This window comes from Helianthus annuus, chromosome 10 (assembly GCF_002127325.2).
Source record: "Helianthus annuus cultivar XRQ/B chromosome 10, HanXRQr2.0-SUNRISE, whole genome shotgun sequence".
NCBI lineage: Eukaryota > Viridiplantae > Streptophyta > Magnoliopsida > Asterales > Asteraceae > Helianthus > Helianthus annuus.
Window position 1 is genome coordinate 165,577,403 of NC_035442.2, and position 20,858 is coordinate 165,598,260.

General features: G+C 44.6%; 1 non-coding gene and 1 pseudogene across 1 annotated transcript; one reads left to right on the forward strand and one right to left on the reverse strand.

Annotated features, from left to right (window-relative positions):
• Positions 1 to 12,995: 12,995 nt before the first annotated feature.
• LOC118483573 lies at positions 12,996 to 13,101 on the reverse strand. The gene has a single exon (XR_004870863.1). It is a non-coding gene; the product is annotated as a small nucleolar RNA R71 (small nucleolar RNA).
• A 1,669-nt stretch (positions 13,102 to 14,770) lies between these two features.
• LOC118482749 lies at positions 14,771 to 17,981 on the forward strand (annotated as a pseudogene).
• The last annotated feature ends 2,877 nt before the right edge of the window (positions 17,982 to 20,858 follow it).

A 20,858-nucleotide genomic window follows, 5' to 3' on the forward strand; every position in this document is an offset into this window, starting at 1 on the left:
GGCTCGCGACGATGCGAAGTGCAAAGTGCGCCATCAAAGCGCCACATCGCCCACGCCACGCGCGCGCGAGCGTGTGCGAGTGCGAGTTAGGGTGCTCCGCACCCTTCGCGAGGACACTAGTGTGTGCTTCCATGAAACAATAAGGATGGAGAGTTCCACCTTAAATACCCATTTAAGTTCCATCTCTCCTCCTATGTGGGACAAGGTGCTACTTTCCCTTTAGTTTCAACATTGAATGTTCCAAACACCCAACTTTGAGCATCGATATCTCATTCATCTTAGCTCGGTTTTGGACGCGGTTTAGTTCGTTGCGAAGCTCTTCCAACATAGAACACAAACCCACAAATAAATACATAAAACCCGCTCATTTTATTATATTTATTTCTAGTCCAAAATAGGAAAAAATCATTTTCCTATATTTGTGAAAAATGCTATTTTCACTTATTTTCCAACAATCCCCCACATGAAAAATGCTATTTTCATCAAATTTCCAACAATCCCCCACATGTATGGAAATGGATCTTTTCCTTACACTTTTCAACGATAAACTTCGACAGTTGAGTATTGCAAGATAGGTAGGTTGAAGCCTTTGAACCTTCTTTTGTGAAGCGCACTTAGCTTACTAGCGGTGTGTAGACGCGATGTCCTTGAACATACCCCCATTTGTGTAAACGACAATACACTTCACACAATACTCTCCCTGGTTTGGCCAACTCCTCATTGTCGTGTCCTATTATGGTCCTGGAACACTGGCCTGGTTCTGCGAGAGCTCTAGGATTTGCGCACCCCACAAATCCATTTGAAGCGACCCCACTTCTCTCTAACATAGGTGATTCCCATGAATCATTAAAAGCATCATGGTTATTTGATTTCCCGAAATCATTAACCTTAATATGCTTAACCTCACTTCATGTCACTGATTGGAATGGACTAGGAAGTATATGTAACTCCCTTTTATTTAGTTTGGGGTACTCCCCCACAGTGACTCCGTTTTGGTAATATGATTAAGTTGTCCTATTGAACTTAGATCTTGGGATCTCCAGTCAACTAAGTTAGGTTTCCCTCATATTCCCATTAACCACGGGCTTTAGTCCCATTCCTCTTGACGACGTTTCTACTAACTCTCTGCTTAAGCCTTTTGTAAACGGGTCCGCAATGTTATCCGCTGATCTCACATAATCAATTGTGATAACACCCGTTGAGAGTAGTTGTCGTATCGTGTTATGTCTACGTCGCATATGCCTTGATCTGCCATTGTACATCAAGCTTTGAGCTCTACCAATCGCTGATTGGCTATCACAATGTACACATATGGCTGGCAAAGGCTTTGGCCATCTTGGAATATCTTCCACGAATTGACGTAGCCATTCCGCCTCCTCGCCTGACTTATCCAAGGCGATAAATTCAGATTCCATTGTGGATCTCGCTATGACCGTTTGCTTAGAAGACTTCCAAGCAATAGCAGCTCCTCCAAGTGTAAACACGTAACCACTTGTTGATTTGGAATCTTTATTATCCGATATCCAGTTTGCATCAGTGTATCCTTCGATCACTGCTGGTTGTCGGGTATAATGCAGTCCATAGTCTCTTGTGTATCGTATGTATCTAAGCACCCTCGTGATAGCCTTCCAATGATCCGCGCACGGATTGCTGGTGTATCTACTTAGCCTACTCACCGCGTAAGCCAAGTCGGGTCTAGTACATGTCATTAGATACATTAGACTGCCAATAATTCTTGAATACTCTAATTGAGCAACTCCATCTCCTTTATTCTTCTTGAGATGTTGGGAGGTATCAACTGGAGTTCGAGCTACACTCGTATCTCCTGAGTTGAATTTTTCAAGAATTTTATCCACATAGTGAGATTGACTTAACACAAGACCATCTTGGGTTCTTATGATCTTTACTCCAAGAATCACATCCGCTAAACCCATGTCTTTCATGTCAAATCTCGCTTTCAACATGCTTTTAGTAGCTTTGATAATTTTATCATTACTCCCAATGATAAGCATATCGTCTACATAAAGGCATAACTCGTCATTTAATTCTCAGTCAAAGCCTATTAACTCGTCAGTTACGAAGCTGGACTGAAACTGCCCTGTCATTCAATGCTGGAAGCTTCTACGCGCGCGCGCGCCCATGCGGCCTCTTGGCTCACTGCCGTGCGGCGTGCGACCACTTGGCTCACTGCCGTGCGGCGTGCGGCCTCTTGGCTCACTGCCATGCGGCGGTGCGGCTCAAGTCCGTCCATGCGGCGGTGCAGCTCAAGTCCGTCCATGCGGCGGTGCGGCGTGCGCCACGTCACCTGTGAGTCTATACGTGCGCGCCACACAGTCGCGCCGTATTGGCTCACTCTGGTGCGCCGCACACGGCACAGTAGGACCCATGCACCATGCTCCCAACCGCGCGCGCATGCGTATGACTGCCACGTCATGCGCCGCATCACCTACCACTTGGTCCTTGCAACCCTTGTGCTTCACCACGCGCGCGCGGTCAAAAATACAAAGGCGGCTCTCGGCGATGCGAGCGTGCGAAGTGCAAAGTGCGCCATCAAAGCGCCACATCGCCCACGCCACGCGCGCGCGCGCGCGCGCGAGCGTGTGCGAGTGCGAGTTAGGGTGCTCCGCACCCTTCGCGAGGACACTAGTGTGTGCTTCCATGAAACAATAAGGATGGAGAGTTCCACCTTAAATACCCATTTAAGTTCCATCTCTCCTCCTATGTGGGACAAGGTGCTACTTTCCCTTTAGTTTCAACATTGAATGTTCCAAACACCCAACTTTGAGCATCGATATCTCATTCATCTTAGCTCGGTTTTGGACGCGGTTTAGTTCGTTGCGAAGCTCTTCCAACATAGAACACAAACCCACAAATAAATACATAAAACCCGCTCATTTTATTATATTTATTTCTAGTCCAAAATAGGAAAAAATCATTTTCCTATATTTGTGAAAAATGCTATTTTCACTTATTTTCCAACAATCCCCCACATGAAAAATGCTATTTTCATCAAATTTCCAACAATCCCCCACATGTATGGAAATGGATCTTTTCCTTACACTTTTCAACGATAAACTTCGACAGTTGAGTATTGCAAGATAGGTAGGTTGAAGCCTTTGAACCTTCTTTTGTGAAGCGCACTTAGCTTACTAGCGGTGTGTAGACGCGATGTCCTTGAACATACCCCCATTTGTGTAAACGACAATACACTTCACACAATACTCTCCCTGGTTTGGCCAACTCCTCATTGTCGTGTCCTATTATGGTCCTGGAACACTGGCCTGGTTCTGCGAGAGCTCTAGGATTTGCGCACCCCACAAATCCATTTGAAGCGACCCCACTTCTCTCTAACATAGGTGATTCCCATGAATCATTAAAAGCATCATGGTTATTTGATTTCCCGAAATCATTAACCTTAATATGCTTAACCTCACTTCATGTCACTGATTGGAATGGACTAGGAAGTATATGTAACTCCCTTTTATTTAGTTTGGGGTACTCCCCCACAGTGACTCCGTTTTGGTAATATGATTAAGTTGTCCTATTGAACTTAGATCTTGGGATCTCCAGTCAACTAAGTTAGGTTTCCCTCATATTCCCATTAACCACGGGCTTTAGTCCCATTCCTCTTGACGACGTTTCTACTAACTCTCTGCTTAAGCCTTTTGTAAACGGGTCCGCAATGTTATCCGCTGATCTCACATAATCAATTGTGATAACACCCGTTGAGAGTAGTTGTCGTATCGTGTTATGTCTACGTCGCATATGCCTTGATCTGCCATTGTACATCAAGCTTTGAGCTCTACCAATCGCTGATTGGCTATCACAATGTACACATATGGCTGGCAAAGGCTTTGGCCATCTTGGAATATCTTCCACGAATTGACGTAGCCATTCCGCCTCCTCGCCTGACTTATCCAAGGCGATAAATTCAGATTCCATTGTGGATCTCGCTATGACCGTTTGCTTAGAAGACTTCCAAGCAATAGCAGCTCCTCCAAGTGTAAACACGTAACCACTTGTTGATTTGGAATCTTTATTATCCGATATCCAGTTTGCATCAGTGTATCCTTCGATCACTGCTGGTTGTCGGGTATAATGCAGTCCATAGTCTCTTGTGTATCGTATGTATCTAAGCACCCTCGTGATAGCCTTCCAATGATCCGCGCACGGATTGCTGGTGTATCTACTTAGCCTACTCACCGCGTAAGCCAAGTCGGGTCTAGTACATGTCATTAGATACATTAGACTGCCAATAATTCTTGAATACTCTAATTGAGCAACTCCATCTCCTTTATTCTTCTTGAGATGTTGGGAGGTATCAACTGGAGTTCGAGCTACACTCGTATCTCCTGAGTTGAATTTTTCAAGAATTTTATCCACATAGTGAGATTGACTTAACACAAGACCATCTTGGGTTCTTATGATCTTTACTCCAAGAATCACATCCACTAAACCCATGTCTTTCATGTCAAATCTCGCTTTCAACATGCTTTTAGTAGCTTTGATAATTTTATCATTACTCCCAATGATAAGCATATCGTCTACATAAAGACATAACTCGTCATTTAATTCTCAGTCAAAGCCTATTAACTCGTCAGTTACGAAGCTGGACTGAAACTGCCCTGTCATTCAATGCTGGAAGCTTCTACGCGCGCGCGCGCCCATGCGGCCTCTTGGCTCACTGCCGTGCGGCGTGCGACCACTTGGCTCACTGCCGTGCGGCGTGCGGCCTCTTGGCTCACTGCCATGCGGCGGTGCGGCTCAAGTCCGTCCATGCGGCGGTGCAGCTCAAGTCCGTCCATGCGGCGGTGCGGCGTGCGCCACGTCACCTGTGAGTCTATACGTGCGCGCCACACAGTCGCGCCGTATTGGCTCACTCTGGTGCGCCGCACACGGCACAGTAGGACCCATGCACCATGCTCCCAACCGCGCGCGCATGCGTATGACTGCCACGTCATGCGCCGCATCACCTACCACTTGGTCCTTGCAACCCTTGTGCTTCACCACGCGCGCGCGGTCAAAAATACAAAGGCGGCTCTCAAGCGGCTCGCGGCGATGCGAGCGTGCGAAGTGCAAAGTGCGCCATCAAAGCGCCACATCGCCCACGCCACGCGCGCGCGCGCGCGCGAGCGTGTGCGAGTGCGAGTTAGGGTGCTCCGCACCCTTCGCGAGGACACTAGTGTGTGCTTCCATGAAACAATAAGGATGGAGAGTTCCACCTTAAATACCCATTTAAGTTCCATCTCTCCTCCTATGTGGGACAAGGTGCTACTTTCCCTTTAGTTTCAACATTGAATGTTCCAAACACCCAACTTTGAGCATCGATATCTCATTCATCTTAGCTCGGTTTTGGACGCGGTTTAGTTCGTTGCGAAGCTCTTCCAACATAGAACACAAACCCACAAATAAATACATAAAACCCGCTCATTTTATTATATTTATTTCTAGTCCAAAATAGGAAAAAATCATTTTCCTATATTTGTGAAAAATGCTATTTTCACTTATTTTCCAACAATCCCCCACATGAAAAATGCTATTTTCATCAAATTTCCAACAATCCCCCACATGTATGGAAATGGATCTTTTCCTTACACTTTTCAACGATAAACTTCGACAGTTGAGTATTGCAAGATAGGTAGGTTGAAGCCTTTGAACCTTCTTTTGTGAAGCGCACTTAGCTTACTAGCGGTGTGTAGACGCGATGTCCTTGAACATACCCCCATTTGTGTAAACGACAATACACTTCACACAATACTCTCCCTGGTTTGGCCAACTCCTCATTGTCGTGTCCTATTATGGTCCTGGAACACTGGCCTGGTTCTGCGAGAGCTCTAGGATTTGCGCACCCCACAAATCCATTTGAAGCGACCCCACTTCTCTCTAACATAGGTGATTCCCATGAATCATTAAAAGCATCATGGTTATTTGATTTCCCGAAATCATTAACCTTAATATGCTTAACCTCACTTCATGTCACTGATTGGAATGGACTAGGAAGTATATGTAACTCCCTTTTATTTAGTTTGGGGTACTCCCCCACAGTGACTCCGTTTTGGTAATATGATTAAGTTGTCCTATTGAACTTAGATCTTGGGATCTCCAGTCAACTAAGTTAGGTTTCCCTCATATTCCCATTAACCACGGGCTTTAGTCCCATTCCTCTTGACGACGTTTCTACTAACTCTCTGCTTAAGCCTTTTGTAAACGGGTCCGCAATGTTATCCGCTGATCTCACATAATCAATTGTGATAACACCCGTTGAGAGTAGTTGTCGTATCGTGTTATGTCTACGTCGCATATGCCTTGATCTGCCATTGTACATCAAGCTTTGAGCTCTACCAATCGCTGATTGGCTATCACAATGTACACATATGGCTGGCAAAGGCTTTGGCCATCTTGGAATATCTTCCACGAATTGACGTAGCCATTCCGCCTCCTCGCCTGACTTATCCAAGGCGATAAATTCAGATTCCATTGTGGATCTCGCTATGACCGTTTGCTTAGAAGACTTCCAAGCAATAGCAGCTCCTCCAAGTGTAAACACGTAACCACTTGTTGATTTGGAATCTTTATTATCCGATATCCAGTTTGCATCAGTGTATCCTTCGATCACTGCTGGTTGTCGGGTATAATGCAGTCCATAGTCTCTTGTGTATCGTATGTATCTAAGCACCCTCGTGATAGCCTTCCAATGATCCGCGCACGGATTGCTGGTGTATCTACTTAGCCTACTCACCGCGTAAGCCAAGTCGGGTCTAGTACATGTCATTAGATACATTAGACTGCCAATAATTCTTGAATACTCTAATTGAGCAACTCCATCTCCTTTATTCTTCTTGAGATGTTGGGAGGTATCAACTGGAGTTCGAGCTACACTCGTATCTCCTGAGTTGAATTTTTCAAGAATTTTATCCACATAGTGAGATTGACTTAACACAAGACCATCTTGGGTTCTTATGATCTTTACTCCAAGAATCACATCCGCTAAACCCATGTCTTTCATGTCAAATCTCGCTTTCAACATGCTTTTAGTAGCTTTGATAATTTTATCATTACTCCCAATGATAAGCATATCGTCTACATAAAGGCATAACTCGTCATTTAATTCTCAGTCAAAGCCTATTAACTCGTCAGTTACGAAGCTGGACTGAAACTGCCCTGTCATTCAATGCTGGAAGCTTCTACGCGCGCGCGCGCCCATGCGGCCTCTTGGCTCACTGCCGTGCGGCGTGCGACCACTTGGCTCACTGCCGTGCGGCGTGCGGCCTCTTGGCTCACTGCCATGCGGCGGTGCGGCTCAAGTCCGTCCATGCGGCGGTGCAGCTCAAGTCCGTCCATGCGGCGGTGCGGCGTGCGCCACGTCACCTGTGAGTCTATACGTGCGCGCCACACAGTCGCGCCGTATTGGCTCACTCTGGTGCGCCGCACACGGCACAGTAGGACCCATGCACCATGCTCCCAACCGCGCGCGCATGCGTATGACTGCCACGTCATGCGCCGCATCACCTACCACTTGGTCCTTGCAACCCTTGTGCTTCACCACGCGCGCGCGGTCAAAAATAAAAAGGCGGCTCTCAAGCGGCTCGCGGCGATGCGAAGTGCAAAGTGCGCCATCAAAGCGCCACATCGCCCACGCCACGCGCGCGCGCGCGCGAGCGTGTGCGAGTGCGAGTTAGGGTGCTCCGCACCCTTCGCGAGGACACTAGTGTGTGCTTCCATGAAACAATAAGGATGGAGAGTTCCACCTTAAATACCCATTTAAGTTCCATCTCTCCTCCTATGTGGGACAAGGTGCTACTTTCCCTTTAGTTTCAACATTGAATGTTCCAAACACCCAACTTTGAGCATCGATATCTCATTCATCTTAGCTCGGTTTTGGACGCGGTTTAGTTCGTTGCGAAGCTCTTCCAACATAGAACACAAACCCACAAATAAATACATAAAACCCGCTCATTTTATTATATTTATTTCTAGTCCAAAATAGGAAAAAATCATTTTCCTATATTTGTGAAAAATGCTATTTTCACTTATTTTCCAACAATCCCCCACATGAAAAATGCTATTTTCATCAAATTTCCAACAATCCCCCACATGTATGGAAATGGATCTTTTCCTTACACTTTTCAACGATAAACTTCGACAGTTGAGTATTGCAAGATAGGTAGGTTGAAGCCTTTGAACCTTCTTTTGTGAAGCGCACTTAGCTTACTAGCGGTGTGTAGACGCGATGTCCTTGAACATACCCCCATTTGTGTAAACGACAATACACTTCACACAATACTCTCCCTGGTTTGGCCAACTCCTCATTGTCGTGTCCTATTATGGTCCTGGAACACTGGCCTGGTTCTGCGAGAGCTCTAGGATTTGCGCACCCCACAAATCCATTTGAAGCGACCCCACTTCTCTCTAACATAGGTGATTCCCATGAATCATTAAAAGCATCATGGTTATTTGATTTCCCGAAATCATTAACCTTAATATGCTTAACCTCACTTCATGTCACTGATTGGAATGGACTAGGAAGTATATGTAACTCCCTTTTATTTAGTTTGGGGTACTCCCCCACAGTGACTCCGTTTTGGTAATATGATTAAGTTGTCCTATTGAACTTAGATCTTGGGATCTCCAGTCAACTAAGTTAGGTTTCCCTCATATTCCCATTAACCACGGGCTTTAGTCCCATTCCTCTTGACGACGTTTCTACTAACTCTCTGCTTAAGCCTTTTGTAAACGGGTCCGCAATGTTATCCGCTGATCTCACATAATCAATTGTGATAACACCCGTTGAGAGTAGTTGTCGTATCGTGTTATGTCTACGTCGCATATGCCTTGATCTGCCATTGTACATCAAGCTTTGAGCTCTACCAATCGCTGATTGGCTATCACAATGTACACATATGGCTGGCAAAGGCTTTGGCCATCTTGGAATATCTTCCACGAATTGACGTAGCCATTCCGCCTCCTCGCCTGACTTATCCAAGGCGATAAATTCAGATTCCATTGTGGATCTCGCTATGACCGTTTGCTTAGAAGACTTCCAAGCAATAGCAGCTCCTCCAAGTGTAAACACGTAACCACTTGTTGATTTGGAATCTTTATTATCCGATATCCAGTTTGCATCAGTGTATCCTTCGATCACTGCTGGTTGTCGGGTATAATGCAGTCCATAGTCTCTTGTGTATCGTATGTATCTAAGCACCCTCGTGATAGCCTTCCAATGATCCGCGCACGGATTGCTGGTGTATCTACTTAGCCTACTCACTGCGTAAGCCAAGTCGGGTCTAGTACATGTCATTAGATACATTAGACTGCCAATAATTCTTGAATACTCTAATTGAGCAACTCCATCTCCTTTATTCTTCTTGAGATGTTGGGAGGTATCAACTGGAGTTCGAGCTACACTCGTATCTCCTGAGTTGAATTTTTCAAGAATTTTATCCACATAGTGAGATTGACTTAACACAAGACCATCTTGGGTTCTTATGATCTTTACTCCAAGAATCACATCCGCTAAACCCATGTCTTTCATGTCAAATCTCGCTTTCAACATGCTTTTAGTAGCTTTGATAATTTTATCATTACTCCCAATGATAAGCATATCGTCTACATAAAGGCATAACTCGTCATTTAATTCTCAGTCAAAGCCTATTAACTCGTCAGTTACGAAGCTGGACTGAAACTGCCCTGTCATTCAATGCTGGAAGCTTCTACGCGCGCGCGCGCCCATGCGGCCTCTTGGCTCACTGCCGTGCGGCGTGCGACCACTTGGCTCACTGCCGTGCGGCGTGCGGCCTCTTGGCTCACTGCCATGCGGCGGTGCGGCTCAAGTCCGTCCATGCGGCGGTGCAGCTCAAGTCCGTCCATGCGGCGGTGCGGCGTGCGCCACGTCACCTGTGAGTCTATACGTGCGCGCCACACAGTCGCGCCGTATTGGCTCACTCTGGTGCGCCGCACACGGCACAGTAGGACCCATGCACCATGCTCCCAACCGCGCGCGCATGCGTATGACTGCCACGTCATGCGCCGCATCACCTACCACTTGGTCCTTGCAACCCTTGTGCTTCACCACGCGCGCGCGGTCAAAAATACAAAGGCGGCTCTCAAGCGGCTCGCGGCGATGCGAAGTGCAAAGTGCGCCATCAAAGCGCCACATCGCCCACGCCACGCGCGCGCGCGCGCGCGCGAGCGTGTGCGAGTGCGAGTTAGGGTGCTCCGCACCCTTCGCGAGGACACTAGTGTGTGCTTCCATGAAACAATAAGGATGGAGAGTTCCACCTTAAATACCCATTTAAGTTCCATCTCTCCTCCTATGTGGGATGACGGGTGGTCCGTAGGACAACCCTTAAAAGGCTTAAACATAACGCACATTCTACATTTTATCCGGTTATTTGCGTGAATTAGGTAATCACAAGATGCTATTGATGCAGGTGTTAAAGTGTACAAAATGAAGGTTTAAGGAAGCTTGAAGGATGTTAGAGGCTGGCGTGATCAAGATGTGTGGAAACAAAGGGAAATGAAGGAATTGGAAGCAAAAGATCACTCAGAGCCGTAAGCTACGCCACCTGGCCGTAGCTTACGGTCCCTATAACATACAAGAAAAGAGTGCCGTAAGACAGGAGCGAAGCGGCGTAAAGGTTCACTGCTCACCGTAAGCTACGGCCTCCTGCCGTACCTTACGGTGCTGATGGAAGGATTGTTGTTCGCTGGGTGGCGTAAGCTACGGCAGGCGCCGTAGCTTACGGCGCCGATTGTTCCAAAGTTGTAACTCTTGCATTAATTGGCCGTTTTATGGAGCATTATGATGTCCCATCATGGGTTTTCGGTTACTACATGAGAAAAACGAGCTTGGGACTATTTGAAGGCACTTGGGGAGCTAGGAAACATATCTTTGGCATAATCTTTTCACTAGAATCATTGGGGAACAATCTTTGCATTATATTCTTGTCTTTGTTGGTGGAACTTGTGAACTTTGGTCTTATTTCTATTTTGTCATGATGTGTGTTAAAGCCATGAGTGGCTAGGTACTTTAATGACTATCTTGTGGTGAAGGTTTGTTTAGACTTTTGTGTTTTTATTTGCATTTCTAAAATATCAATCTCTTTTCATTTAAATTGATTGTTATGGTGTGTAATCAATTGTTAGTAACAGGTTGATGCTTATTTTAAACTAATTAGAAACCATACGTTCTTGGTGCCGTTGGCAATCGGGATATCATGGGTATAGTTAGGTTTGGGTAAGGGTTGATTGATCATCGGGTGACAACCTCACGTTCTCGGAATCTGAGTACTTCGTCCCCTTTCATCACTGCAATTGTTTATGCATGAACTATGTCTATGTAGTTCTTTCTAGTTAAATGATTAACACAAAAGTTAAAGCAAACCGGATACACAAGATAGTCGTTTATTTCTCAATTGTTTACAACTTCAAGTTTCATTTCGCAAATTAGTTAATTAATCTTAGTTTTTAAAACCAATCAAATCAAAACAACTCGTGAATTTTATTTTTCTTGCAATTTAGTTCAAGTTAGTTAACTTAGAGAAGCATCACAAATAGCACATTTTCCACAAACTCCCTGTGTTCGATACCCACTTGCCACTATTTACATAGTTGTTTTTGGGATTAAATTTGCGTGACCACGACATCACGTCAAATTTTGGCGCCGCTGCCGGGGAGTAGTGCGCAACGTGTGTTATTTTTGTTTTTGCTTTAAGTTTGTTATTTTTCTGGTTTACGCGAGGTGTGTTAGTGTGCAGGTATTTACAGGTGCATGCGTACTAGGAGCTCTCACAAGCTATCACCATTGGCGTTTGATCCGGAAATTGAGCAAACTTTGCGAGCAAACAGAATTTTGCTAAGGGAAAATACAATCAATAGTTCACCAACAACACCAGTTACACCAATTCGATACATGGATCCACCACCACCACCACCCACTACGGGTGAATTTACCTCATCATTCATACCAACATCCACTCAACCTTCACCTAACACAACCATTCCACCAAATACTACCGAACCCACCATACCTCAACAGGTTACACCAACCAACACCACACAGCCCATTACTACCCAAGAAGAACCAACCGTCACCTTTAACCCTTCCACTACTATACCGCCATTATCCCATTTTTTCCCGGGTGCGGGTCCATCATATTCGAGCCATACTATGGCACCAATTTCGTCTATTGTCCATGCTACACCGTATCGACCACCAAATCAATCGGGTTTCCAATACTCGACTATTCCATTTGGGCAATCATCGGGAATTCAAGGAGATGGGTATGATGAAGGTTATGAGGAATTTGAAGGTTTTGATGAAGAAGGATACGGTTATGGGGGTGATGGAGAGCAAGGGGAGTACGGTTATACGCAAGGCCAAGTACAAGTGATTCCAAATGTTGGTGGGGTTCAACAACAACTCATACCTCAACATATTAGGCCAAGGCCACAAGGGCCGCAAATGCAACGCCCGGTTCCTTTGCAACAAGTTCGACCACAACAGGTGCAACCGCAAATTCAAAGGCCAATTCAACAACCAATCGTACCACAAGGGCCCATGCAAAGGCCAATGGGTCAAGTTCGTCCAAGAGGTCGATTTGGTGTGCCAAGGAGGCATCTTAGGGAAAATGCAAGGGGAATTGAAGCACATTTTAGACCGGTGATAACGCACAATCCTTCACCGGTGGTTATTCCTCATAACAACCAAGGGAGAACTTTTGAAGTAAGAACCAATTCGTTACAAAGTTTGCCGAAATATAAGGGGCTAGCAACGGAGGAGCCTTATTTCCATTTGGAAGCCTATGACTCAATTTGCAATACTCTTGGGAGTCAAGGTTTTTCGGCCGATGATATCAAGTTGGTACTATTTCAATTTTCTTTGGAGGACAAGGCAAAGAAGTGGTTCTACACTTTGCCTTCAGCATCTATTTATACTTGGGCGGAGATGCAACAAACATTCTTAGACGAATTCTATACCGCCCAAAAGACCAATGATGCGAGAAAAGGATTGAGGAGCTTTCAACAACAACAAGGCGAAATGTTCCATGAAGCATTCGAGCGTTTGAACATGATGATTAAAAATTGTCCACACCATGGGATTGAGCTTTGGGAGTTAATGAACGCTTTTCATGAAGGGTTGTGTGCCGAAGATGCACGAGATTTGATGTCTATCACAAATGGAACTTTTGGCACAAATTATGAGCATGAGGATTGGGAATTTTTGGAACAAATGGCGATCACCTCAAAGAGAAAGGCTCAAGCTTCAAGGAGAGCACGACCGGCCGTTACTCGAACACAAGTGCACGCGGTTGATGACGGTAATATACAAACTTCTAATCAAATTTATGACGTTTGTGCATTGTGTAATGAAATAGGTCATGCGGCGGAAAATTGCCAAGGAATGGTTGAAGGGCAATTTGAAGAAGTTCATGCCATTCAAGGTCAAGGAGGGGGTGGTAGAAATTACAACATGAATTCTAACACTTATCACCCCGGGTTGAGAAATCATCCGAATTTTCGTTATGGGAACCCTTCGAATCAATCAAACCCGAACTTTCAAGGTAGCCAAGGGAATTATGGTTCGCGCCAACCTTACAATAATCAAGGTGGATATAGAGGTGGGAACAACCAAGGATACCAAAGGCAATACCAAGCGGGTCAAGAAAAAGGGGGGTCTTCGGGTGGAAATGAAATGATGGAAATGTTGAAGAGTATGCAAGCGGAGATGCAAAAGAGGAACCAAATGGATGACGCACGCATACAAAAGGATGAGGCGCGAGACAAAGCAATCCAAACTTTGACCACTCAAATGGGTCAACTTGCAACCGAAGTGTCCGAATTGAAGAAGGGTAAAGGTCAATTACCAAGCGACACTAAGGTAAATCCATCTCACGGTACGTTAAGAGGTAACAATGTTAATATTCATCATGTGAGTGTTTTGAGAAGTGGGAAAGAGTATAAAACCAATCCTTCACCGGATTTGGTTGAAGGGGTGGTTGAGGATATAACGGGTCAAGAAAGTGAGGAAGAAAACGAACCACCCATTGTTTCTTCTAAAAAACCCAATTTTGAAAAACCCGAAATTATTAAAGAAAAAGAAAAAGTAAATGAGGGTGAGGGGTCTAGTGAAGTACCGTTTCCTTCGGCTTTATTAGACCCGGGTAGAAAAAATTTTATTTCAAAACGGGGTCCTCAAAAAGAGGAAATGTGGGAGGTCTTCAAACAGGTTAAAATTAATCTTCCTTTGCTTGAAGCTATTAAACAGGTACCCGCTTACGCCAAATTTCTAAAGGAATTGTGTACTCAAAAGAGGCAACAAAAAGTGCCTAAATTGGTAGATTTGACGGAGCGGGTAAGTGCGGTATTGAAAGGTGACCTTCCTCCTAAGTTACAAGATCCGGGAACGCCTTTAATAAATATTCAAGTTGGAAATTTTCAAACTACGAGGGCATTATTGGATCTTGGAGCCGGAGTAAGTATCCTACCGGGGGGGTTATATGACCAATTCGATTTTGGTCCACTGAAGCGGGTTGAGACAACGGTTGTATTAGCCGACTTGTCTCATAAACTTCCCCGGGGTATCGTACGGGATGTTATAGTTAAAGTTGATGAATTTTATTATCCCGTTGATTTCCTTGTGTTAGATTACTCATCCGCGGACCCAATTCAACAACAAAATGTTATTTTGGGTCGGCCATTTTTGAACACCGCACATGCTATTATTGATTGTCGCTATGGCACAGTTGACATGACATTCGGTAATAGAAAGATGAGGTTGAATGTTTTTACTAACGGTACTAATGTGTATGGTGATGAGTGTTTCTTGGCAGATTTTATAGATGGCTATGACCCGAAGGTGTTCGAAGAAGAAATTTTGGGTTCTTGTGTTTGTGATATGTCTTTGCAGGTTCATACATGCGAGTTAGAGGTTGAAGAGAAGGAGCAAGAAGCTCTCGCGGTGAAGGAAGGAAGTCCACCATGGACTTACCAAACGGATACATTACCGGTGGAAATCGATTCGGGCACCAAGCCTTCTTTGGAAAGTCCACCAAGTGTGGAGTTGAAGGAGCTACCAAAGCACCTAAAGTATGCATTTTTGGGGGAAAATGATACCTTACCGGTAATCATTGCTTCCAACTTGGAGGTAGCTCAAGAGGAAGAATTGATGCGGGTGTTGAAGGCTCATAAGGCGGCAATTGGGTGGACGATAGCCGATTTAAAAGGCATTAGTCCATCAATTGTGATGCACAAGATTATTACAAGCGAGGATGCGAAGCCGACCCGTGAAACACAAAGAAGGTTAAATCCGAATTTGAGAGAGGTGGTGAAGAAAGAAGTCATCAAGTGGTTGGATGCGGGGATCATTTACCCCATTTCGGATAGTGCATGGGTAAGTCCGACACAGGTAGTGCCTAAAAAATCCGGCATCCAAGTAGTGAAGGATGAACAAGGTGAGCAAATCGCCACCCGCCCGGTAACCGGGTGGCGAGTGTGTATTGATTATCGCAAATTAAACGCGGCTACCTCAAAAGACCATTTCCCGTTACCCTTCATTGACCAAATAATTGAAAAACTTTCCGGTCAAAAATATTATTGCTTTTTGGATGGGTATTCGGGATATAACCAAATTGCTATTCACCCGGACGACCAACACAAAACCACGTTTACATGTCCATATGGTACATTTGCTTTTCGGCGAATGCCATTTGGATTATGTAACGCCCCCGCCACGTTCCAAAGATGTATGATGAGTATATTTTCGGATATGGTCGGGGAGTCTCTTGAAGTGTTTATGGACGATTTTTCCATTTTTGGTCCAAGTTTTGACTCTTGTCTTAATGAATTAGAAAAAGTTTTAAAAAGGTGTGTTGAGACAAACTTGGTACTAAGTTGGGAAAAAAAGCCATTTTATGGTTCAAGAGGGTATTGTTTTGGGGCATGTCATTTCGGACCGGGGGATGGAGGTAGACAAAGCAAAGATTCGGGTAATTTCATCTTTACCCCCACCAAAGAATGTAAAGGGGGTGAGATCTTTTTTGGGACATGCGGGGTTCTACTGAAGGTTTATTAAAGGCTTTAGTGTAATCACAAAACCTTTATGTAACTTATTATTAAAAGATGTTCCTTTTGATTTTACTGACGAATGTTTGCAAGCGTTTCATGTTTTGAAGGAACAGTTGGTGAAGGCTCCCATTTTGCAACCACCGGATTGGTCAAAGCCGTTCGAGATTATGTGTGATGCTAGTGATACAACTATTGGAGCGGTCTTGGGGCAAAGGGTAGATAAAAAGCCGGTGGTGATATACTATGCAAGCAAAACATTGTCCGAGGCGCAACTTAACTACACCACAACCGAGAAAGAATTATTAGCGGTGGTGTATGCCTTGGACAAGTTTCGATCTTATATTTGGGGAAGCAAGGTGATAGTGTATTCGGATCATAGCGCGGTCCGATATTTGATGGAAAAGAAGGATGCAAAGCCCCGGTTGATTCGTTGGGTGCTTTTACTACAAGAATTCGATCTTGAGATTCGGGACAAAAAGGGATGTGAAAATGTTGTTGCGGATCATTTGTCCCGAATCCCGTTGGAAGGTGTTGATGACCCAAGTGAAATCAATGAACGGTTTCCCGATGAGCACTTGTTGGCCGTCTCTACTTATGTTGCACCTTGGTATGCCCATTACGTTAATTATTTGGCTAAGGGTGCAATGCCAAATCATTGGACTAGGAAGAGACGACAACAATTTCTTAGTCAAGTGAAGCAATACATATGGGACGAACCCGACTTGTTCAAAATCGGAGCCGATCAAGTGATACGAAGATGTGTTCCTGAAACGGAAGTTCTAGAGATTTTGATTCATGCTCATTCATCGGCGTGTGGTGGGCATTTTAGTGGGAACAAGACGGGTTATCGGGTGTTATCTAGTGGGTTTTATTGGCCCACGATTTTCAAGGATTCTTGTGAGTATGCCCGGAATTGCATCAATTGTCAAAGAATGGGAAGTATTTCGAAACGTGATGAAATGCCGTTAAACCCGATTTTGGTAGTAGAAGTATTTGATGTTTGGGGAATTGACTTCATGGGTCCTTTCCCAAACTCAAATGGGTTCTTATACATTTTGGTGGCGGTCGATTACGTGTCGAAATGGATTGAAGCTATTGCCACAAGGACCAATGATCACTCCGTTGTTTGTAAGTTTGTGCAATCTAACATTTTTGCTCGTTTTGGTGTGCCTAGGGTGATAATAAGTGATGGCGGGTCGCATTTCAAGAATTTCAATTTTGGGAAGTTGCTCAAGAGATACAATGTGAACCACCGCGTTGCTACACCATACCACCCGCAAACGAGTGGTCAAGTCGAAGTTTCTAACCGGCAAATTAAAGAGATTTTAATGAAGACGGTGAGAACGGATCGGAAGGATTGGTCAAGCAAGCTTGACGATGCGTTGTGGGCCTATCGAACGGCTTACAAAACTCCACTTGATACCACTCCTTATCGGATGGTTTATGGGAAAGGATGTCATTTGCCCATGGAGTTGGCACACCGGGCGTATTGGGCAATTAAAACGGTAAACGCAAACTACGATGAAGCGGGTCGGGCGAGAAAGCTTCAATTGAATGAAATAGAGGAAATAAGAGATCAAGCCTATGAATGTGCATCCGCGTACAAAGACAAACTTAAAAAAGTTCATGATGCGAAGATAAAGAAAAAGAACTTTGAAGTGGGTCAAAAGGTGTGGTTGTATAATTCAAGGCTGAAATTGTTTGCGGGGAAACTGAAAAGCAAGTGGATGGGTCCTTACGTTGTCCGAAGAGTGGGAAGGTTCGGAGATGTTGATATTCAAGACGAACGAACAAACAAGCAACAAACGGTTAACGGGCATCGCCTCAAACCGTACTTGGAAGGGAATGACATCAACAACCTTGAGCTAGATAAAGTGGGCTACATTTTACGCCCAGTGGATGATGAGGAAACGTGAAAGAGGCCCAGGTTTGGTATTTGTAAATATTTAGGATAGTTTATTTTATTTCAAATAAGTCTCGTTCAAACCGGTGTTCGAAACAAGTGTGGGGAAATTTTCACGAATTTCCCGAACATAGTGTTGAGGACAACACGGGTTTTTAACGGGGGGTAGGGTAAAATTTATGTTTTTCTTAAAAATTAAAAAAAAAAAAACAAAGTTTTAAGAAAAAGTTGGCCTCCCCAATGCCCAGTAACCGCCGTAAGCTACGGTGGGGAGGCCGTAGCTTACGGCACCCATTAAACAAACAAAGTCTTACGGTGCCTAGCTCCTGTCTTACGACAACCAGAATTTCCAGATATCACCGTAAGCTACGGCGTGGTGCCGTAGCTTACGGCGCCGAGCGGAGTTGCAAGCTGGTGCCGTGTCGTTGTTTATATATAAAAAAAAAAAAAAATTTTTCCGAAAACTTATTAATAATAATAATAATAAAATCATTATCTAAAACACCCCAACCACTCCTTTTTCTTCCATTAATCCCCAACCACTCATCTTTTTCCCTTTTCTTCTTCTTCTCCACTTCTCCTTCTTCACTTAGAAACCCTAACTTCACACTTTCATAACTTTCTCAAAACAAGTCCGATTTCGGTGATTCTTGGGTCTATTTTGGGTGGAATTTCACAAGGAATTCAGATTTAGTATTGAATATTGAAGATTCCTTAGTTTTCTGGATCGAATTTCAAACCCTAGGTGCCGAAAATTTGGGTCTTTTTGTGGGTTTTTGTGTGAACTTCAAGCTTTAGTGATTCTCATCTTCTACAACACCAAGGTATGCAATTTTTGTTCATTCTTTGAAGTACATTGAGGTTTGTAAGTTTCCATTATGTTTTTACTTACACACTTGCTTGTATGAGATAGATGATAGAATTTGTAAACCATTGATTGTTATTAGTATAAATGTGTTGATGTTTTATAAAACTTTGTTGGAAAATTCTGATTTTAGGAGACATCATGCCAAAATTTTGTTTGAAAAAATAAAAATTTTGGGTTTTTGCACATTTATATCTATAACATGAAGCAAGTGTGGGGAAGATGGGATAAAAATAACTAACTTGAATTGTTTGCTTGGTTGTGAATGTGTGTAGGTATGGCATCTAGGAAAGGAAAGGGAATTGCAAGTTCTTCCCAAGGGGATGCGGCACAACAGAAAAGGAGGAAATTGGCTCGGATTGGTGACCCGGATTCGGAGGAGGATGCACCGCCAAGGGGGCCAAAGCCGGATTGGACAACCGGTTCATTGTTAGACCAACCCGCGGAATGGAGAGAGGAACTTTTTCACGATCAAATGAACAAGTTAAAACAAAGGGGAGAAGCGTTTATTTGTGAAAAAGAAATCCGGGAGGCGGATTTTGCCCCGTTTGGGATCATCGCCAAGTTTAATGCGTTGGGTTGGGGAGCGGCCACAAAATGCTATGATGGTGAGACAAAGAAAATGTATGACAAGCAAATTCAAGAGTGGGTGGCATCACTCGAATGTCCCCCATTCAAGGCTCCGAACAAGATGCGATTAGTTGGGAAGTGTAATGGTGTAAAAGTGGAAATGTCATATGATTCTTTGCGCCGGGTGGCAAAGTTTGATGATGGGCCGGCCAATGAATATATCTACCCAAGTCTTAGGGATCTTTATCATGAGCCCGCGAAACATGAACAATGGCAAGCCATGCTTGATTACCTCTTTCTTCCGGGCACAACACATGGGAAATTATATAGAAGAAATTTAAGGATGGAAGCAAAGTTGTTATTGACGTTGTGCATGTACAATGTCATGCCTAGGCGGGGTGACAAGATGGAGGTGCGGTTTCAAGAAGTACCAGTTTTGTATATGTTGATGAATGGGTCACCAAAGGTTCCTTTCCGATTTTTGGTACTAAACAACATCTGGTTGAGCAAGATTAGCGGGGAAAGGAAGATTATACCCCATTGCCGGTTGATTACGGCATTACTCAAGAAGTATGGGGCAATCAAAGGAGATGAAAGAGGTTCTTACAAGAGGTTTAGACCATTCGACCTTAAGAATCTTGGGTCGGATTGGACGTACACCGAATCGGATAGGTTTCATAAGTTGAAAACGGATGGTAGAAGGTGGAGAGCGTTAAAAGTAGACGCGAGACCGTTACGACCGGGGGAGGAAGAGGAGCCCGAGTCAACGGATGATGAAGTGAGCGGGGATGATGATTACCGCGAAGACACATTCACGGTAGATGCTCAAGTAAGAGGTGTTGGTCAAGCGGGGGTTCAAGGAGCCGGCGTACAATCTGGCTATGTGGGAAGTGCATTTGACTATGCACAACAAGCTTACGACCCGAATTGGGCCCACTCGGGGGATATGGGTCAAATCATTCAACAAAGGCGGCCACCCACATTCGGCAATTGGAGTGAACCAAACCAAGTGTTATTTGATCATCAAACTTTTTTGGGTGCTAGTGCGGAAAGGGCTATCAAAAGAAGCTATGATAGGAATGAGCAATTGAACCGCGCTCATAGATATGCCCATGAAGAAGAGATGAATAACCGTTACTTGGATGATCGACAAAGGCGCATGCACGATCAATGGCATGCGGGGCAACCGGTTGTGGGAGATCCACCCGTTGTGGACTACACCACACTTCCACCATATGATGGTAGTGTGTCATACCCCACCCCACCATTGCACCACTCTCAATGGGTGGATCCGCATGCTATGAGTTACCAACAAGCAAATCCAAGTAGTGATCAAGGAAGCAGTAGTGGCGGGGGAGCATTTGGTTTTGGTGAATGGACGGATGTGATGACATCCATCTTTGGGCCTCCACAGCCGAAGTATTACTAGCCAGGTCGTATTTCGCTTCTTTGTAC